This window comes from Sceloporus occidentalis, unplaced genomic scaffold, assembly GCF_023333645.1.
Source record: "Sceloporus occidentalis isolate IW3139 unplaced genomic scaffold, rSceOcc1.0.p SCAF_111, whole genome shotgun sequence".
Taxonomy (NCBI): Eukaryota; Metazoa; Chordata; class Lepidosauria; order Squamata; family Phrynosomatidae; genus Sceloporus; species Sceloporus occidentalis.
In genome coordinates, this window is record NW_028317091.1 from 1,400,365 (window position 1) to 1,419,616 (window position 19,252).

The 19,252-nt window shown below is 40.4% G+C and overlaps 15 non-coding genes across 15 annotated transcripts; 13 read left to right on the forward strand and 2 right to left on the reverse strand.

Moving 5' to 3' along the window:
- The first annotated feature begins 709 nt into the window (after nt 1-709).
- On the forward strand, nt 710-783 carry TRNAN-GUU (transfer RNA asparagine (anticodon GUU)). Its single transcript has one exon. It is a non-coding gene; the product is annotated as a tRNA-Asn (tRNA).
- Nucleotides 784-2,176: 1,393 nt separating this feature from the next.
- Nucleotides 2,177-2,250, forward strand: TRNAN-GUU (transfer RNA asparagine (anticodon GUU)). The gene has a single exon. It is a non-coding gene; the product is annotated as a tRNA-Asn (tRNA).
- Nucleotides 2,251-3,265: 1,015 nt separating this feature from the next.
- Nucleotides 3,266-3,339, forward strand: TRNAN-GUU (transfer RNA asparagine (anticodon GUU)). Its single transcript has one exon. It is a non-coding gene; the product is annotated as a tRNA-Asn (tRNA).
- A 1,013-nt stretch (nt 3,340-4,352) lies between these two features.
- On the forward strand, nt 4,353-4,426 carry TRNAN-GUU (transfer RNA asparagine (anticodon GUU)). Its single transcript has one exon. It is a non-coding gene; the product is annotated as a tRNA-Asn (tRNA).
- A 1,230-nt stretch (nt 4,427-5,656) lies between these two features.
- TRNAN-GUU (transfer RNA asparagine (anticodon GUU)) lies at nt 5,657-5,730 on the forward strand. Its single transcript has one exon. It is a non-coding gene; the product is annotated as a tRNA-Asn (tRNA).
- Nucleotides 5,731-6,743: 1,013 nt separating this feature from the next.
- On the forward strand, nt 6,744-6,817 carry TRNAN-GUU (transfer RNA asparagine (anticodon GUU)). Its single transcript has one exon. It is a non-coding gene; the product is annotated as a tRNA-Asn (tRNA).
- Nucleotides 6,818-8,047: 1,230 nt separating this feature from the next.
- TRNAN-GUU (transfer RNA asparagine (anticodon GUU)) lies at nt 8,048-8,121 on the forward strand. Its single transcript has one exon. It is a non-coding gene; the product is annotated as a tRNA-Asn (tRNA).
- Nucleotides 8,122-9,107: 986 nt separating this feature from the next.
- Nucleotides 9,108-9,179, reverse strand: TRNAT-UGU (transfer RNA threonine (anticodon UGU)). Its single transcript has one exon. It is a non-coding gene; the product is annotated as a tRNA-Thr (tRNA).
- Nucleotides 9,180-10,975: 1,796 nt separating this feature from the next.
- TRNAN-GUU (transfer RNA asparagine (anticodon GUU)) lies at nt 10,976-11,049 on the forward strand. Its single transcript has one exon. It is a non-coding gene; the product is annotated as a tRNA-Asn (tRNA).
- A 1,387-nt stretch (nt 11,050-12,436) lies between these two features.
- On the forward strand, nt 12,437-12,510 carry TRNAN-GUU (transfer RNA asparagine (anticodon GUU)). Its single transcript has one exon. It is a non-coding gene; the product is annotated as a tRNA-Asn (tRNA).
- A 720-nt stretch (nt 12,511-13,230) lies between these two features.
- Nucleotides 13,231-13,304, forward strand: TRNAN-GUU (transfer RNA asparagine (anticodon GUU)). Its single transcript has one exon. It is a non-coding gene; the product is annotated as a tRNA-Asn (tRNA).
- Nucleotides 13,305-14,317: 1,013 nt separating this feature from the next.
- On the forward strand, nt 14,318-14,391 carry TRNAN-GUU (transfer RNA asparagine (anticodon GUU)). The gene has a single exon. It is a non-coding gene; the product is annotated as a tRNA-Asn (tRNA).
- A 1,230-nt stretch (nt 14,392-15,621) lies between these two features.
- TRNAN-GUU (transfer RNA asparagine (anticodon GUU)) lies at nt 15,622-15,695 on the forward strand. Its single transcript has one exon. It is a non-coding gene; the product is annotated as a tRNA-Asn (tRNA).
- Nucleotides 15,696-16,681: 986 nt separating this feature from the next.
- On the reverse strand, nt 16,682-16,753 carry TRNAT-UGU (transfer RNA threonine (anticodon UGU)). Its single transcript has one exon. It is a non-coding gene; the product is annotated as a tRNA-Thr (tRNA).
- A 1,796-nt stretch (nt 16,754-18,549) lies between these two features.
- On the forward strand, nt 18,550-18,623 carry TRNAN-GUU (transfer RNA asparagine (anticodon GUU)). Its single transcript has one exon. It is a non-coding gene; the product is annotated as a tRNA-Asn (tRNA).
- Nucleotides 18,624-19,252: the final 629 nt, after the last annotated feature.

Below are 19,252 nucleotides of genomic sequence, written 5' to 3' on the forward strand. Positions count from 1 at the left end.
AAATAGTGGCTGGCAAGGGGAGAATGCCGTTTTCATACAATATCATAAATGACACAAGTTATTAACCCTACGTGCCAATTAATCTTATGCAACGCCAGTTGTGCTTAAACAGAAAAGTGACATTATAAAAACAAAATTAAAGAAAGTGGCAAAAAGTTCGCACTTTCGAAGCTTGAAGAAGAGATTTGGAGAAAAAAAAGTCAGGAATTAATGTGTTTTTATCATTTGTGAAAAAAACAAGCACATGAAAAAGCAGAGTGGCGCAGCGGAAGCGTGCTGGGCCCATAACCCAGAGGTCGATGGATCGAAACCATCCTCTGCTAGATGTCATTTTTACATAGGGTTATGGGTCCAGCACGCTTCCGCTGCGCCACTCTGCTTTTTCATGTGCTTTTTTTTTTCACAAATGATAAAAACACATTAATTCCTGACTTTTTTTTCTCCAAATCTCTTCTTCAAGCTTCGAAAGTGCGAACTTTTTGCCACTTTCTTCCCAAATGATAAAAAAACCCATGAATATCTGACTTTTTTCCAAATCTCTTCTTCAAGATTCGTAAAGACAATTTAGGAGTACAAGTTCTCACCATCATGAAATAATGTATAAACAGTTGAGATACAACTGTCAATTCTTCTGCTATGGTCATTAAGCCCTCTGGAATGCTGACGGTTTAAAGTCACAAACCTTCTCTGAAAGTAGTCACATGTGGTTGTCTCTGTGGCGCAATCGGTTAGCGCGTTCGGCTGTTAACCGAAAGGTTGGTGGTTCAAGCCCACCCAGGGACGAGCGGGACGTTTTCCTGAAAACTTTCATTCCTGTGTTTGCAACGCCAATGAGCTAATGATTACATTCAAAGACAGAAATGCAAAATCCTTAAAGCTTTCCAACATTAAGCTAAATCTTCTTATTCCACTTGTGGAAAGTTATTTTCCAGACAAAGCATGCCAATCCTTCCATGAAAAAACACAGGAAAAACTTTTTGGCATAGTGCCAATTTTGGATTGCTTAGATTATTATTATTAATTTTTTGTTTTTTAATTTAGGCCACGTCTACAATACTACATGTTGTTAATAATTCGGGCAGCCGTTACCAAAATAGTGGCTGGCAAGGGGAGAATGCCGTTTTCATACAATATCATAAATGACACAAGTTATTAACCCTACGTGCCAATTAATCTTATGCAACGGCAGTTGTGCTTAAACAGAAAAGTGACATTATAAAAACAAAATTAGCAGAGGATGGTTTCGATCCATCGACCTCTGGGTTATGGGCCCAGCACGCTTCCGCTGCGCCACTCTGCTTTCCGTGTAGCAGCTTGTCCGAGGGGAAAATGCTGTTTTCATACAATATCATAAATGACACAAGTTATTAACCCTACGTGCCAATTAATCTTATTCAACACCAGTTGTGCTTAAACAGAAAAGTGACATTATAAAAACAAAATTAGCAGAGGATGGTTTTGATCCATCGACCTCTGGGTTATGGGCCCAGCACGCTTCCGCTGCGCCACTCTGCTTTCTGTGTGACGGCTTGTCCGAGGGGAGAATGCTGTTTTCATGCAATATCATCAATGACAGAAGTTATTAACCCTATGTAAAAATGACATCTAGCAGAGGATGGTTTCGATCCATCGACCTCTGGGTTATGGGCCCAGCACGCTTCCGCTGCGCCACTCTGCTTTCCGTGTGACAGCTTGTCCGAGGGGAGAATGCTGTTTTCATGCAATATCATCAATGACAGAAGTTATTAAGCCTATGTAAAAATGACATCTAGCAAAGGACGGTTTCGATCCATTGACCTCTGGGTTATGGGCCCAGCACGCTTCCGCTGCGCCACCCTGCTTCTTCATGCGTTTTTTTTTTCACAAATGATAAAAACACATTAATTCCTGACTTTTTTTTCTCCAAATCTCTTCTTCAAGCTTCGAAAGTGCGAACTTTTTGCCACTTTCTTCCCAAATGATAAAAAAAACATGAATATCTGACTTTTTTTCCAAATCTCTTCTTCAAGATTCGTAAAGACAATTTAGGAGTACAAGTTCTCACCATCATGAAATAATGTATAAACAGTTGAGATACAACTGTCAATTCTTCTGCTATGGTCATTAAGCCCTCTGGAATGCTGAAGGTTTAAAGTCATAATCCTCACTGCTTCTCTGAAAGTAGTCACATGTGGTTGTCTCTGTGGCGCAATCGGTTAGCGCGTTCGGCTGTTAACCGAAAGGTTGGTGGTTCAAGCCCACCCAGGGACGAGCGGGATGTTTTCCTGAAAACTTTCATTCCTGTGTTTCCAACGCCAATGAGCTAATGATTACATTGAAAGACAGAAATGCAAAATCCTTAAAGCTTTCCAACATTAAGCTAAATCTTCTTATGCCACTTGTGGAAAGTTATTTTCCAGACAAAGCATGCCAATCCTTCCATGAAAAAACACAGGAAAAACTTTTTGGCATAGTGCCAATTTTGGATTGCTTAGATTATTATTATTAATTTTTTGTTTTTTAATTTAGGCCACGTCTACAATACTACATGTTGTTAATAATTCGGGCAGCCGTTACCAAAATAGTGGCTGGCAAGGGGAGAATGCCGTTTTCATACAATATCATAAATGACACAAGTTATTAACCCTACGTGCCAATTAATCTTATGCAACGCCAGTTGTGCTTAAACAGAAAAGTGACATTATAAAAACAAAATTAGCAGAGGATGGTTTCGATCCATCGACCTCTGGGTTATGGGCCCAGCACGCTTCCGCTGCGCCACTCTGCTTTCCGTGTGACGGCTTGTCCGAGGGGAGAATGCTGTTTTCATGCAATATCATCAATGACAGAAGTTATTAACCCTATGTAAAAATGACATCTAGCAGAGGACGGTTTCGATCCATTGACCTCTGGGTTATGGGCCCAGCACGCTTCCGCTGCGCCACCCTGCTTCTTCATGTGTTTTTTTTTTCACAAATGATAAAAACACATTAATTCCTGACTTTTTTTTCTCCAAATCTCTTCTTCAAGCTTCGAAAGTGCGAACTTTTTGCCACTTTCTTCCCAAATGATAAAAAAAACATGAATATCTGACTTTTTTTCCAAATCTCTTCTTCAAGATTCGTAAAGACAATTTAGGAGTACAAGTTCTCACCATCATGAAATAATGTATAAACAGTTGAGATACAACTGTCAATTCTTCTGCTATGGTCATTAAGCCCTCTGGAATGCTGAAGGTTTAAAGTCATAATCCTCACTGCTTCTCTGAAAGTAGTCACATGTGGTTGTCTCTGTGGCGCAATCGGTTAGCGCGTTCGGCTGTTAACCGAAAGGTTGGTGGTTCAAGCCCACCCAGGGACGAGCGGGATGTTTTCCTGAAAACTTTCATTCCTGTGTTTCCAACGCCAATGAGCTAATGATTACATTGAAAGACAGAAATGCAAAATCCTTAAAGCTTTCCAACATTAAGCTAAATCTTCTTATGCCACTTGTGGAAAGTTATTTTCCAGACAAAGCATGCCAATCCTTCCATGAAAAAACACAGGAAAAACTTTTTGGCATAGTGCCAATTTTGGATTGCTTAGATTATTATTATTAATTTTTTGTTTTTTAATTTAGGCCACGTCTACAATACTACATGTTGTTAATAATTCGGGCAGCCGTTACCAAAATAGTGGCTGGCAAGGGGAGAATGCCGTTTTCATACAATATCATAAATGACACAAGTTATTAACCCTACGTGCCAATTAATCTTATGCAACGCCAGTTGTGCTTAAACAGAAAAGTGACATTATAAAAACAAAATTAGCAGAGGATGGTTTCGATCCATCGACCTCTGGGTTATGGGCCCAGCACGCTTCCGCTGCGCCACTCTGCTTTCCGTGTGACGGCTTGTCCGAGGGGAGAATGCTGTTTTCATGCAATATCATCAATGACAGAAGTTATTAACCCTATGTAAAAATGACATCTAGCAGAGGATGGTTTCGATCCATCGACCTCTGGGTTATGGGTCCAGCACGCTTCTGCTGTGCCACTCTGCTTTTTCATGTGCTTTTTTTTTTTCACAAATGATAAAAACACATTAATTCCTGACTTTTTTTTCTCCAAATCTCTTCTTCAAGCTTCGAAAGTGCGAACTTTTTGCCACTTTCTTCCCAAATGATAAAAAAACCCATGAATATCTGACTTTTTTCCAAATCTCTTCTTCAAGATTCGTAAAGACAATTTAGGAGTACAAGTTCTCACCATCATGAAATAATGTATTATAAACAGTTGAGATACAACTGTCAATTCTTCTGCTATGGTCATTAAGCCCTCTGGAATGCTGACGGTTTAAAGTCACAAACCTTCTCTGAAAGCAGTCACATGTGGGTGTCTCTGTGGCGCAATCGGTTAGCGCGTTCGGCTGTTAACCGAAAGGTTGGTGGTTCAAGCCCACCCAGGGACGAGCGGGATGTTTTCCTGAAAACTTTCATTCCTGTGTTTGCAACGCCAATGAGCTAATGATTACATTGAAAGACAGAAATGCAAAATCCTTAAAGCTTTCCAACATTAAGCTAAATCTTCTTATTCCACTTGTGGAAAGTTATTTTCCAGACAAAGCATGCCAATCCTTCCATGAAAAAACACAGGAAAAACTTTTTGGCATAGTGCCAATTTTGGATTGCTTAGATTATTATTATTAATTTTTTGTTTTTTAATTTAGGCCACGTCTACAATACTACATGTTGTTAATAATTCGGGCAGCCGTTACCAAAATAGTGGCTGGCAAGGGGAGAATGCCGTTTTCATACAATATCATAAATGACACAAGTTATTAACCCTACGTGCCAATTAATCTTATGCAACGGCAGTTGTGCTTAAACAGAAAAGTGACATTATAAAAACAAAATTAGCAGAGGATGGTTTCGATCCATCGACCTCTGGGTTATGGGCGCAGCACGCTTCCGCTGCGCCACTCTGCTTTCCGTGTAGCAGCTTGTCCGAGGGGAAAATGCTGTTTTCATACAATATCATAAATGACACAAGTTATTAACCCTACGTGCCAATTAATCTTATTCAACACCAGTTGTGCTTAAACAGAAAAGTGACATTATAAAAACAAAATTAGCAGAGGATGGTTTCGATCCATCGACCTCTGGGTTATGGGCCCAGCACGCTTCCGCTGCGCCACTCTGCTTTCTGTGTGATGGCTTGTCCGAGGGGAGAATGCTGTTTTCATGCAATATCATCAATGACAGAAGTTATTAAGCCTATGTAAAAATGACATCTAGCAGAGGATGGTTTCGATCCATTGACCTCTGGGTTATGGGCCCAGCACGCTTCCGCTGCGCCACCCTGCTTCTTCATGTGTTTTTTTTTTCACAAATGATAAAAACACATTAATTCCTGACTTTTTTTTCTCCAAATCTCTTCTTCAAGCTTCGAAAGTGCCAACTTTTTGCCACTTTCTTCCCAAATGATAAAAAAAACATGAATATCTGACTTTTTTTCCAAATCTCTTCTTCAAGATTCGTAAAGACAATTTAGGAGTACAAGTTCTCACCATCATGAAATAATGTATAAACAGTTGAGATACAACTGTCAATTCTTCTGCTATGGTCATTAAGCCCTCTGGAATGCTGAAGGTTTAAAGTCATAATCCTCACTGCTTCTCTGAAAGTAGTCACATGTGGTTGTCTCTGTGGCGCAATCGGTTAGCGCGTTCGGCTGTTAACCGAAAGGTTGGTGGTTCAAGCCCACCCAGGGACGAGCGGGATGTTTTCCTGAAAACTTTCATTCCTGTGTTTCCAACGCCAATGAGCTAATGATTACATTGAAAGACAGAAATGCAAAATCCTTAAAGCTTTCCAACATTAAGCTAAATCTTCTTATGCCACTTGTGGAAAGTTATTTTCCAGACAAAGCATGCCAATCCTTCCATGAAAAAACACAGGAAAAACTTTTTGGCATAGTGCCAATTTTGGATTGCTTAGATTATTATTATTAATTTTTTGTTTTTTAATTTAGGCCACGTCTACAATACTACATGTTGTTAATAATTCGGGCAGCCGTTACCAAAATAGTGGCTGGCAAGGGGAGAATGCCGTTTTCATACAATATCATAAATGACACAAGTTATTAACCCTACGTGCCAATTAATCTTATGCAACGCCAGTTGTGCTTAAACAGAAAAGTGACATTATAAAAACAAAATTAGCAGAGGATGGTTTCGATCCATCGACCTCTGGGTTATGGGCCCAGCACGCTTCCGCTGCGCCACTCTGCTTTCCGTGTGACGGCTTGTCCGAGGGGAGAATGCTGTTTTCATGCAATATCATCAATGACAGAAGTTATTAACCCTATGTAAAAATGACATCTAGCAGAGGATGGTTTCGATCCATCGACCTCTGGGTTATGGGTCCAGCACGCTTCTGCTGTGCCACTCTGCTTTTTCATGTGCTTTTTTTTTTTCACAAATGATAAAAACACATTAATTCCTGACTTTTTTTTCTCCAAATCTCTTCTTCAAGCTTCGAAAGTGCGAACTTTTTGCCACTTTCTTCCCAAATGATAAAAAAACCCATGAATATCTGACTTTTTTCCAAATCTCTTCTTCAAGATTCGTAAAGACAATTTAGGAGTACAAGTTCTCACCATCATGAAATAATGTATTATAAACAGTTGAGATACAACTGTCAATTCTTCTGCTATGGTCATTAAGCCCTCTGGAATGCTGACGGTTTAAAGTCACAAACCTTCTCTGAAAGCAGTCACATGTGGGTGTCTCTGTGGCGCAATCGGTTAGCGCGTTCGGCTGTTAACCGAAAGGTTGGTGGTTCAAGCCCACCCAGGGACGAGCGGGATGTTTTCCTGAAAACTTTCATTCCTGTGTTTGCAACGCCAATGAGCTAATGATTACATTGAAAGACAGAAATGCAAAATCCTTAAAGCTTTCCAACATTAAGCTAAATCTTCTTATTCCACTTGTGGAAAGTTATTTTCCAGACAAAGCATGCCAATCCTTCCATGAAAAAACACAGGAAAAACTTTTTGGCATAGTGCCAATTTTGGATTGCTTAGATTATTATTATTAATTTTTTGTTTTTTAATTTAGGCCACGTCTACAATACTACATGTTGTTAATAATTCGGGCAGCCGTTACCAAAATAGTGGCTGGCAAGGGGAGAATGCCGTTTTCATACAATATCATAAATGACACAAGTTATTAACCCTACGTGCCAATTAATCTTATGCAACGGCAGTTGTGCTTAAACAGAAAAGTGACATTATAAAAACAAAATTAGCAGAGGATGGTTTCGATCCATCGACCTCTGGGTTATGGGCGCAGCACGCTTCCGCTGCGCCACTCTGCTTTCCGTGTAGCAGCTTGTCCGAGGGGAAAATGCTGTTTTCATACAATATCATAAATGACACAAGTTATTAACCCTACGTGCCAATTAATCTTATTCAACACCAGTTGTGCTTAAACAGAAAAGTGACATTATAAAAACAAAATTAGCAGAGGATGGTTTCGATCCATCGACCTCTGGGTTATGGGCCCAGCACGCTTCCGCTGCGCCACTCTGCTTTCTGTGTGATGGCTTGTCCGAGGGGAGAATGCTGTTTTCATGCAATATCATCAATGACAGAAGTTATTAAGCCTATGTAAAAATGACATCTAGCAGAGGATGGTTTCGATCCATTGACCTCTGGGTTATGGGCCCAGCACGTTTCCGCTGCGCCACCCTGCTTCTTCATGCGTTTTTTTTTTCACAAATGATAAAAACACATTAATTCCTGACTTTTTTTTCTCCAAATCTCTTCTTCAAGCTTCGAAAGTGCCAACTTTTTGCCACTTTCTTCCCAAATGATAAAAAAAACATGAATATCTGACTTTTTTTCCAAATCTCTTCTTCAAGATTCGTAAAGACAATTTAGGAGTACAAGTTCTCACCATCATGAAATAATGTATAAACAGTTGAGATACAACTGTCAATTCTTCTGCTATGGTCATTAAGCCCTCTGGAATGCTGAAGGTTTAAAGTCATAATCCTCACTGCTTCTCTGAAAGTAGTCACATGTGGTTGTCTCTGTGGCGCAATCGGTTAGCGCGTTCGGCTGTTAACCGAAAGGTTGGTGGTTCAAGCCCACCCAGGGACGAGCGGGATGTTTTCCTGAAAACTTTCATTCCTGTGTTTCCAACGCCAATGAGCTAATGATTACATTGAAGGACAGAAATGCAAAATCCTTAAAGCTTTCCAACATTAAGCTAAATCTTCTTATGCCACTTGTGGAAAGTTATTTTCCAGACAAAGCATGCCAATCCTTCCATGAAAAAACACAGGAAAAACTTTTTGGCATAGTGCCAATTTTGGATTGCTTAGATTATTATTATTAATTTTTTGTTTTTTAATTTAGGCCACGTCTACAATACTACATGTTGTTAATAATTCGGGCAGCCGTTACCAAAATAGTGGCTGGCAAGGGGAGAATGCCGTTTTCATACAATATCATAAATGACACAAGTTATTAACCCTACGTGCCAATTAATCTTATGCAACGCCAGTTGTGCTTAAACAGAAAAGTGACATTATAAAAACAAAATTAGCAGAGGATGGTTTCGATCCATCGACCTCTGGGTTATGGGCCCAGCACGCTTCCGCTGCGCCACTCTGCTTTCCGTGTAACAGCTTGTCCGAGGGGAAAATGCTGTTTTCATACAATATCATAAATGACACAAGTTATTAACCCTACGTGCCAATTAATCTTATTCAACACCAGTTGTGCTTAAACAGAAAAGTGACATTATAAAAACAAAATTAGCAGAGGATGGTTTCGATCCATCGACCTCTGGGTTATGGGCCCAGCACGCTTCCGCTGCGCCACTCTGCTTTCCGTGTGACGGCTTGTCCGAGGGGAGAATGCTGTTTTCATGCAATATCATCAATGACAGAAGTTATTAACCCTATGTAAAAATGACATCTAGCAGAGGATGGTTTCGATCCATCGACCTCTGGGTTATGGGCCCAGCACGCTTCCGCTGCGCCACTCTGCTTTCTGTGTGACGGCTTGTCCGAGGGGAGAATGCTGTTTTAATGCAATATCATCAATGACAGAAGTTATTAACCCTATGTAAAAATGACATCTAGCAGAGGATGGTTTCGATCCATCGACCTCTGGGTTACAGGCCCAGCACGCTTCCGCTGCGCCACTCTGCTTTCCGTGTGACAGCTTGTCCGAGGGGAGAATGCTGTTTTCATGCAATATCATCAATGACAGAAGTTATTAACCCTATGTAAAAATGACATCTAGCAGAGGATGGTTTCGATCCATCGACCTCTGGGTTATGGGCCCAGCACGCTTCCGCTGCGCCACTCTGCTTTTTCATGTGCTTGTTTTTTTCACAAATGATAAAAACACATTAATTCCTGACTTTTTTTTCTCCAAATCTCTTCTTCAAGCTTCGAAAGTGCGAACTTTTTGCCACTTTCTTCCCAAATGATAAAAAAACCCATGAATATCTGACTTTTTTCCAAATCTCTTCTTCAAGATTCGTAAAGACAATTTAGGAGTACAAGTTCTCACCATCATGAAATAATGTATAAACAGTTGAGATACAACTGTCAATTCTTCTGCTATGGTCATTAAGCCCTCTGGAATGCTGACGGTTTAAAGTCACAAACCTTCTCTGAAAGCAGTCACATGTGGGTGTCTCTGTGGCGCAATCGTTTAGCTTGTTCGGCTGTTAACTGAAAGGGTGGTGGTTCAAGCCCACCCAGGGACGAGCAGGATGTTTTCCTGAACACTTTTGTTCCTGTGTTTGCAACGCCAATGAGCTAATGATTACATTGAAAGACAGAAATGCAAAATCCTTAAAGCTTTCCAACATTAAGCTAAATCTTCTTATGCCACTTGTGGAAAGTTATTTTCCAGACAAAGCATGCCAATCCTTCCATGAAAAAACACAGGAAAAACTTTTTGGCATAGTGCCAATTTTGGATTGCTTAGATTATTATTATTAATTTTTTGTTTTTTAATTTAGGCCACGTCTACAATACTACATGTTGTTAATAATTCGGGCAGCCGTTACCAAAATAGTGGCTGGCAAGGGGAGAATGCCGTTTTCATACAATATCATAAATGACACAAGTTATTAACCCTACGTGCCAATTAATCTTATGCAACGCCAGTTGTGCTTAAACAGAAAAGTGACATTATAAAAACAAAATTAGCAGAGGATGGTTTCGATCCATCGACCTCTGGGTTATGGGCCCAGCACGCTTCCGCTGCGCCACTCTGCTTTCCGTGTAACAGCTTGTCCGAGGGGAAAATGCTGTTTTCATACAATATCATAAATGACACAAGTTATTAACCCTACGTGCCAATTAATCTTATTCAACACCAGTTGTGCTTAAACAGAAAAGTGACATTATAAAAACAAAATTAGCAGAGGATGGTTTCGATCCATCGACCTCTGGGTTATGGGCCCAGCACGCTTCCGCTGCGCCACTCTGCTTTCTGTGTGACGGATTGTCCGAGGGGAGAATGCTGTTTTCATGCAATATCATCAATGACAGAAGTTATTAACCCTATGTAAAAATGACATCTAGCAGAGGATGGTTTCGATCCATTGACCACTGGGTTATGGGACCAGCAGGCTTCCGCTGCGCCACCCTGCTTCTTCATGCGTTTTTTTTTTCACAAATGATAAAAACACATTAATTCCTGACTTTTTTTTCTCCAAATCTCTTCTTCAAGCTTCGAAAGTGCCAACTTTTTGCCACTTTCTTCCCAAATGATAAAAAAAACATGAATATCTGACTTTTTTTCCAAATCTCTTCTTCAAGATTCGTAAAGACAATTTAGGAGAACAAGTTCTCACCATCATGAAATAATGTATAAACAGTTGAGATACAACTGTCAATTCTTCTGCTATGGTCATTAAGCCCTCTGGAATGCTGAAGGTTTAAAGTCATAATCCTCACTGCTTCTCTGAAAGTAGTCACATGTGGTTGTCTCTGTGGCGCAATCGGTTAGCGCGTTCGGCTGTTAACCGAAAGGTTGGTGGTTCAAGCCCACCCAGGGACGAGCGGGATGTTTTCCTGAAAACTTTCATTCCTGTGTTTGCAACGCCAATGAGCTAATGATTACATTGAAAGACAGAAATGCAAAATCCTTAAAGCTTTCCAACATTAAGCTAAATCTTCTTATTCCACTTGTGGAAAGTTATTTTCCAGACAAAGCATGCCAATCCTTCCATGAAAAAACACAGGAAAAACTTTTTGGCATAGTGCCAATTTTGGATTGCTTAGATTATTATTATTAATTTTTTGTTTTTTAAATTAGGCCACGTCTACAATACTACATGTTGTTAATAATTCGGGCAGCCGTTACCAAAATAGTGGCTGGCAAGGGGAGAATGCCGTTTTCATACAATATCATAAATGACACAAGTTATTAACCCTACGTGCCAATTAATCTTATGCAACGGCAGTTGTGCTTAAACAGAAAAGTGACATTATAAAAACAAAATTAGCAGAGGATGGTTTCGATCCATCGACCTCTGGGTTATGGGCCCAGCACGCTTCCGCTGCGCCACTCTGCTTTCCGTGTAGCAGCTTGTCCGAGGGGAAAATGCTGTTTTCATACAATATCATAAATGACACAAGTTATTAACCCTACGTGCCAATTAATCTTATTCAACACCAGTTGTGCTTAAACAGAAAAGTGACATTATAAAAACAAAATTAGCAGAGGATGGTTTCGATCCATCGACCTCTGGGTTATGGGCCCAGCACGCTTCCGCTGCGCCACTCTGCTTTCTGTGTGACGGCTTGTCCGAGGGGAGAATGCTGTTTTCATGCAATATCATCAATGACAGAAGTTATTAACCCTATGTAAAAATGACATCTAGCAGAGGATGGTTTCGATCCATCGACCTCTGGGTTATGGGCCCAGCACGCTTCCGCTGCGCCACTCTGCTTTCCGTGTGACAGCTTGTCCGAGGGGAGAATGCTGTTTTCATGCAATATCATCAATGACAGAAGTTATTAACCCTATGTAAAAATGACATCTAGCAGAGGATGGTTTCGATCCATCGACCTCTGGGTTATGGGCCCAGCACGCTTCCGCTGCGCCACTCTGCTTTTTCATGTGCTTGTTTTTTTCACAAATGATAAAAACACATTAATTCCTGACTTTTTTTTCTCCAAATCTCTTCTTCAAGCTTCGAAAGTGCGAACTTTTTGCCACTTTCTTCCCAAATGATAAAAAAACCCATGAATATCTGACTTTTTTCCAAATCTCTTCTTCAAGATTCGTAAAGACAATTTAGGAGTACAAGTTCTCACCATCATGAAATAATGTATAAACAGTTGAGATACAACTGTCAATTCTTCTGCTATGGTCATTAAGCCCTCTGGAATGCTGACGGTTTAAAGTCACAAACCTTCTCTGAAAGTAGTCACATGTGGTTGTCTCTGTGGCGCAATCGGTTAGCGTGTTCGGCTGTTAACCGAAAGGTTGGTGGTTCAAGCCCACCCAGGGACGAGCGGGATGTTTTCCTGAAAACTTTCATTCCTGTGTTTGCAACGCCAATGAGCTAATGATTACATTGAAAGGCTTGTCCGAGGGGAGAATGCTGTTTTCATGCAATATCATCAATGACAGAAGTTATTAACCCTATGTAAAAATGACATCTAGCAGAGGATGGTTTCGATCCATCGACCTCTGGGTTATGGGCCCAGCACGCTTCCGCTGCGCCACTCTGCTTTCCATGTGACAGCTTGTCCGAGGGGAGAATGCTGTTTTCATGCAATATCATCAATGACAGAAGTTATTAAGCCTATGTAAAAATGACATCTAGCAAAGGACGGTTTCGATCCATTGACCTCTGGGTTATGGGCCCAGCACGCTTCCGCTGCGCCACCCTGCTTCTTCATGCGTTTTTTTTTTCACAAATGATAAAAACACATTAATTCCTGACTTTTTTTTCTCCAAATCTCTTCTTCAAGCTTCGAAAGTGCGAACTTTTTGCCACTTTCTTCCCAAATGATAAAAAAAACATGAATATCTGACTTTTTTTCCAAATCTCTTCTTCAAGATTCGTAAAGACAATTTAGGAGTACAAGTTCTCACCATCATGAAATAATGTATAAACAGTTGAGATACAACTGTCAATTCTTCTGCTATGGTCATTAAGCCCTCTGGAATGCTGAAGGTTTAAAGTCATAATCCTCACTGCTTCTCTGAAAGTAGTCACATGTGGTTGTCTCTGTGGCGCAATCGGTTAGCGCGTTCGGCTGTTAACCGAAAGGTTGGTGGTTCAAGCCCACCCAGGGACGAGCGGGATGTTTTCCTGAAAACTTTCATTCCTGTGTTTCCAACGCCAATGAGCTAATGATTACATTGAAAGACAGAAATGCAAAATCCTTAAAGCTTTCCAACATTAAGCTAAATCTTCTTATGCCACTTGTGGAAAGTTATTTTCCAGACAAAGCATGCCAATCCTTCCATGAAAAAACACAGGAAAAACTTTTTGGCATAGTGCCAATTTTGGATTGCTTAGATTATTATTATTAATTTTTTGTTTTTTAATTTAGGCCACGTCTACAATACTACATGTTGTTAATAATTCGGGCAGCCGTTACCAAAATAGTGGCTGGCAAGGGGAGAATGCCGTTTTCATACAATATCATAAATGACACAAGTTATTAACCCTACGTGCCAATTAATCTTATGCAACGCCAGTTGTGCTTAAACAGAAAAGTGACATTATAAAAACAAAATTAGCAGAGGATGGTTTCGATCCATCGACCTCTGGGTTATGGGCCCAGCACGCTTCCGCTGCGCCACTCTGCTTTCCGTGTGACGGCTTGTCCGAGGGGAGAATGCTGTTTTCATGCAATATCATCAATGACAGAAGTTATTAACCCTATGTAAAAATGACATCTAGCAGAGGATGGTTTCGATCCATCGACCTCTGGGTTATGGGTCCAGCACGCTTCTGCTGTGCCACTCTGCTTTTTCATGTGCTTTTTTTTTTTCACAAATGATAAAAACACATTAATTCCTGACTTTTTTTTCTCCAAATCTCTTCTTCAAGCTTCGAAAGTGCGAACTTTTTGCCACTTTCTTCCCAAATGATAAAAAAACCCATGAATATCTGACTTTTTTCCAAATCTCTTCTTCAAGATTCGTAAAGACAATTTAGGAGTACAAGTTCTCACCATCATGAAATAATGTATTATAAACAGTTGAGATACAACTGTCAATTCTTCTGCTATGGTCATTAAGCCCTCTGGAATGCTGACGGTTTAAAGTCACAAACCTTCTCTGAAAGCAGTCACATGTGGGTGTCTCTGTGGCGCAATCGGTTAGCGCGTTCGGCTGTTAACCGAAAGGTTGGTGGTTCAAGCCCACCCAGGGACGAGCGGGATGTTTTCCTGAAAACTTTCATTCCTGTGTTTGCAACGCCAATGAGCTAATGATTACATTGAAAGACAGAAATGCAAAATCCTTAAAGCTTTCCAACATTAAGCTAAATCTTCTTATTCCACTTGTGGAAAGTTATTTTCCAGACAAAGCATGCCAATCCTTCCATGAAAAAACACAGGAAAAACTTTTTGGCATAGTGCCAATTTTGGATTGCTTAGATTATTATTATTAATTTTTTGTTTTTTAATTTAGGCCACGTCTACAATACTACATGTTGTTAATAATTCGGGCAGCCGTTACCAAAATAGTGGCTGGCAAGGGGAGAATGCCGTTTTCATACAATATCATAAATGACACAAGTTATTAACCCTACGTGCCAATTAATCTTATGCAACGGCAGTTGTGCTTAAACAGAAAAGTGACATTATAAAAACAAAATTAGCAGAGGATGGTTTCGATCCATCGACCTCTGGGTTATGGGCGCAGCACGCTTCCGCTGCGCCACTCTGCTTTCCGTGTAGCAGCTTGTCCGAGGGGAAAATGCTGTTTTCATACAATATCATAAATGACACAAGTTATTAACCCTACGTGCCAATTAATCTTATTCAACACCAGTTGTGCTTAAACAGAAAAGTGACATTATAAAAACAAAATTAGCAGAGGATGGTTTCGATCCATCGACCTCTGGGTTATGGGCCCAGCACGCTTCCGCTGCGCCACTCTGCTTTCTGTGTGATGGCTTGTCCGAGGGGAGAATGCTGTTTTCATGCAATATCATCAATGACAGAAGTTATTAAGCCTATGTAAAAATGACATCTAGCAGAGGATGGTTTCGATCCATTGACCTCTGGGTTATGGGCCCAGCACGCTTCCGCTGCGCCACCCTGCTTCTTCATGCGTTTTTTTTTTCACAAATGATAAAAACACATTAATTCCTGACTTTTTTTTCTCCAAATCTCTTCTTCAAGCTTCGAAAGTGCCAACTTTTTGCCACTTTCTTCCCAAATGATAAAAAAAACATGAATATCTGACTTTTTTTCCAAATCTCTTCTTCAAGATTCGTAAAGACAATTTAGGAGTACAAGTTCTCACCATCATGAAATAATGTATAAACAGTTGAGATACAACTGTCAATTCTTCTGCTATGGTCATTAAGCCCTCTGGAATGCTGAAGGTTTAAAGTCATAATCCTCACTGCTTCTCTGAAAGTAGTCACATGTGGTTGTCTCTGTGGCGCAATCGGTTAGCGCGTTCGGCTGTTAACCGAAAGGTTGGTGGTTCAAGCCCACCCAGGGACGAGCGGGATGTTTTCCTGAAAACTTTCATTCCTGTGTTTCCAACGCCAATGAGCTAATGATTACATTGAAAGACAGAAATGCAAAATCCTTAAAGCTTTCCAACATTAAGCTAAATCTTCTTATGCCACTTGTGGAAAGTTATTTTCCAGACAAAGCATGCCAATCCTTCCATGAAAAAACACAGGAAAAACTTTTTGGCATAGTGCCAATTTTGGATTGCTTAGATTATTATTATTAATTTTTTGTTTTTTAATTTAGGCCACGTCTACAATACTACATGTTGTTAATAATTCGGGCAGCCGTTACCAAAATAGTGGCTGGCAAGGGGAGAATGCCGTTTTCTTACAATATCATAAATGACACAAGTTATTAACCCTACGTGCCAATTAATCTTATGCAACGCCAGTTGTGCTTAAACAGAAAAGTGACATTATAAAAACAAAATTAGCAGAGGATGGTTTCGATCCATCGACCTCTGGGTTATGGGCCCAGCACGCTTCCGCTGCGCCACTCTGCTTTCCGTGTAACAGCTTGTCCGAGGGGAAAATGCTGTTTTCATACAATATCATAAATGACACAAGTTATTAACCCTACGTGCCAATTAATCTTATTCAACACCAGTTGTGCTTAAACAGAAAAGTGACATTATAAAAACAAAATTAGCAGAGGATGGTTTCGATCCATCGACCTCTGGGTTATGGGCCCAGCACGCTTCCGCTGCGCCACTCTGCTTTCCGTGTGACGGCTTGTCCGAGGGGAGAATGCTGTTTTCATGCAATATCATCAATGACAGAAGTTATTAACCCTATGTAAAAATGACATCTAGCAGAGGATGGTTTCGATCCATCGACCTCTGGGTTATGGGCCCAGCACGCTTCCGCTGCGCCACTCTGCTTTCTGTGTGACGGCTTGTCCGAGGGGAGAATGCTGTTTTAATGCAATATCATCAATGACAGAAGTTATTAACCCTATGTAAAAATGACATCTAGCAGAGGATGGTTTCGATCCATCGACCTCTGGGTTACAGGCCCAGCACGCTTCCGCTGCGCCACTCTGCTTTCCGTGTGACAGCTTGTCCGAGGGGAGAATGCTGTTTTCATGCAATATCATCAATGACAGAAGTTATTAACCCTATGTAAAAATGACATCTAGCAGAGGATGGTTTCGATCCATCGACCTCTGGGTTATGGGCCCAGCACGCTTCCGCTGCGCCACTCTGCTTTTTCATGTGCTTGTTTTTTTCACAAATGATAAAAACACATTAATTCCTGACTTTTTTTTCTCCAAATCTCTTCTTCAAGCTTCGAAAGTGCGAACTTTTTGCCACTTTCTTCCCAAATGATAAAAAAACCCATGAATATCTGACTTTTTTCCAAATCTCTTCTTCAAGATTCGTAAAGACAATTTAGGAGTACAAGTTCTCACCATCATGAAATAATGTATAAACAGTTGAGATACAACTGTCAATTCTTCTGCTATGGTCATTAAGCCCTCTGGAATGCTGACGGTTTAAAGTCACAAACCTTCTCTGAAAGCAGTCACATGTGGGTGTCTCTGTGGCGCAATCGTTTAGCTTGTTCGGCTGTTAACTGAAAGGGTGGTGGTTCAAGCCCACCCAGGGACGAGCAGGATGTTTTCCTGAACACTTTTGTTCCTGTGTTTGCAACGCCAATGAGCTAATGATTACATTGAAAGACAGAAATGCAAAATCCTTAAAGCTTTCCAACATTAAGCTAAATCTTCTTATGCCACTTGTGGAAAGTTATTTTCCAGACAAAGCATGCCAATCCTTCCATGAAAAAACACAGGAAAAACTTTTTGGCATAGTGCCAATTTTGGATTGCTTAGATTATTATTATTAATTTTTTGTTTTTTAATTTAGGCCACGTCTACAATACTACATGTTGTTAATAATTCGGGCAGCCGTTACCAAAATAGTGGCTGGCAAGGGGAGAATGCCGTTTTCATACAATATCATAAATGACACAAGTTATTAACCCTACGTGCCAATTAATCTTATGCAACGCCAGTTGTGCTTAAACAGAAAAGTGACATTATAAAAACAAAATTAGCAGAGGATGGTTTCGATCCATCGACCTCTGGGTTATGGGCCCAGCACGCTTCCGCTGCGCCACTCTGCTTTCCGTGTAACAGCTTGTCCGAGGGGAAAATGCTGTTTTCATACAATATCATAAATGACACAAGTTATTAACCCTACGTGCCAATTAATCTTATTCAACACCAGTTGTGCTTAAACAGAAAAGTGACATTATAAAAACAAAATTAGCAGAGGATGGTTTCGATCCATCGACCTCTGGGTTATGGGCCCAGCACGCTTCCGCTGCGCCACTCTGCTTTCTGTGTGACGGATTGTCCGAGGGGAGAATGCTGTTTTCATGCAATATCATCAATGACAGAAGTTATTAACCCTATGTAAAAATGACATCTAGCAGAGGATGGTTTCGATCCATTGACCACTGGGTTATGGGACCAGCACGCTTCCGCTGCGCCAACCTGCTTCTTCATGCGTTTTTTTTTTCACAAATGATAAAAACACATTAATTCCTGACTTTTTTTTCTCCAAATCTCTTCTTCAAGCTTCGAAAGTGCCAACTTTTTGCCACTTTCTTCCCAAATGATAAAAAAAACATGAATATCTGACTTTTTTTCCAAATCTCTTCTTCAAGATTCGTAAAGACAATTTAGGAGTACAAGTTCTCACCATCATGAAATAATGTATAAACAGTTGAGATACAACTGTCAATTCTTCTGCTATGGTCATTAAGCCCTCTGGAATGCTGAAGGTTTAAAGTCATAATCCTCACTGCTTCTCTGAAAGTAGTCACATGTGGTTGTCTCTGTGGCGCAATCGGTTAGCGCGTTCGGCTGTTAACCGAAAGGTTGGTGGTTCAAGCCCACCCAGGGACGAGCGGGATGTTTTCCTGAAAACTTTCATTCCTGTGTTTGCAACGCCAATGAGCTAATGATTACATTGAAAGACAGAAATGCAAAATCCTTAAAGCTTTCCAACATTAAGCTAAATCTTCTTATTCCACTTGTGGAAAGTTATTTTCCAGACAAAGCATGCCAATCCTTCCATGAAAAAACACAGGAAAAACTTTTTGGCATAGTGCCAATTTTGGATTGCTTAGATTATTATTATTAATTTTTTGTTTTTTAATTTAGGCCACGTCTACAATACTACATGTTGTTAATAATTCGGGCAGCCGTTACCAAAATAGTGGCTGGCAAGGGGAGAATGCCGTTTTCATACAATATCATAAATGACACAAGTTATTAACCCTACGTGCCAATTAATCTTATGCAACGGCAGTTGTGCTTAAACAGAAAAGTGACATTATAAAAACAAAATTAGCAGAGGATGGTTTAGATCCATCGACCTCTGGGTTATGGGCCCAGCACGCTTCCGCTGCGCCACTCTGCTTTCCGTGTAGCAGCTTGTCCGAGGGGAAAATGCTGTTTTCATACAATATCATAAATGACACAAGTTATTAACCCTACGTGCCAATTAATCTTATTCAACACCAGTTGTGCTT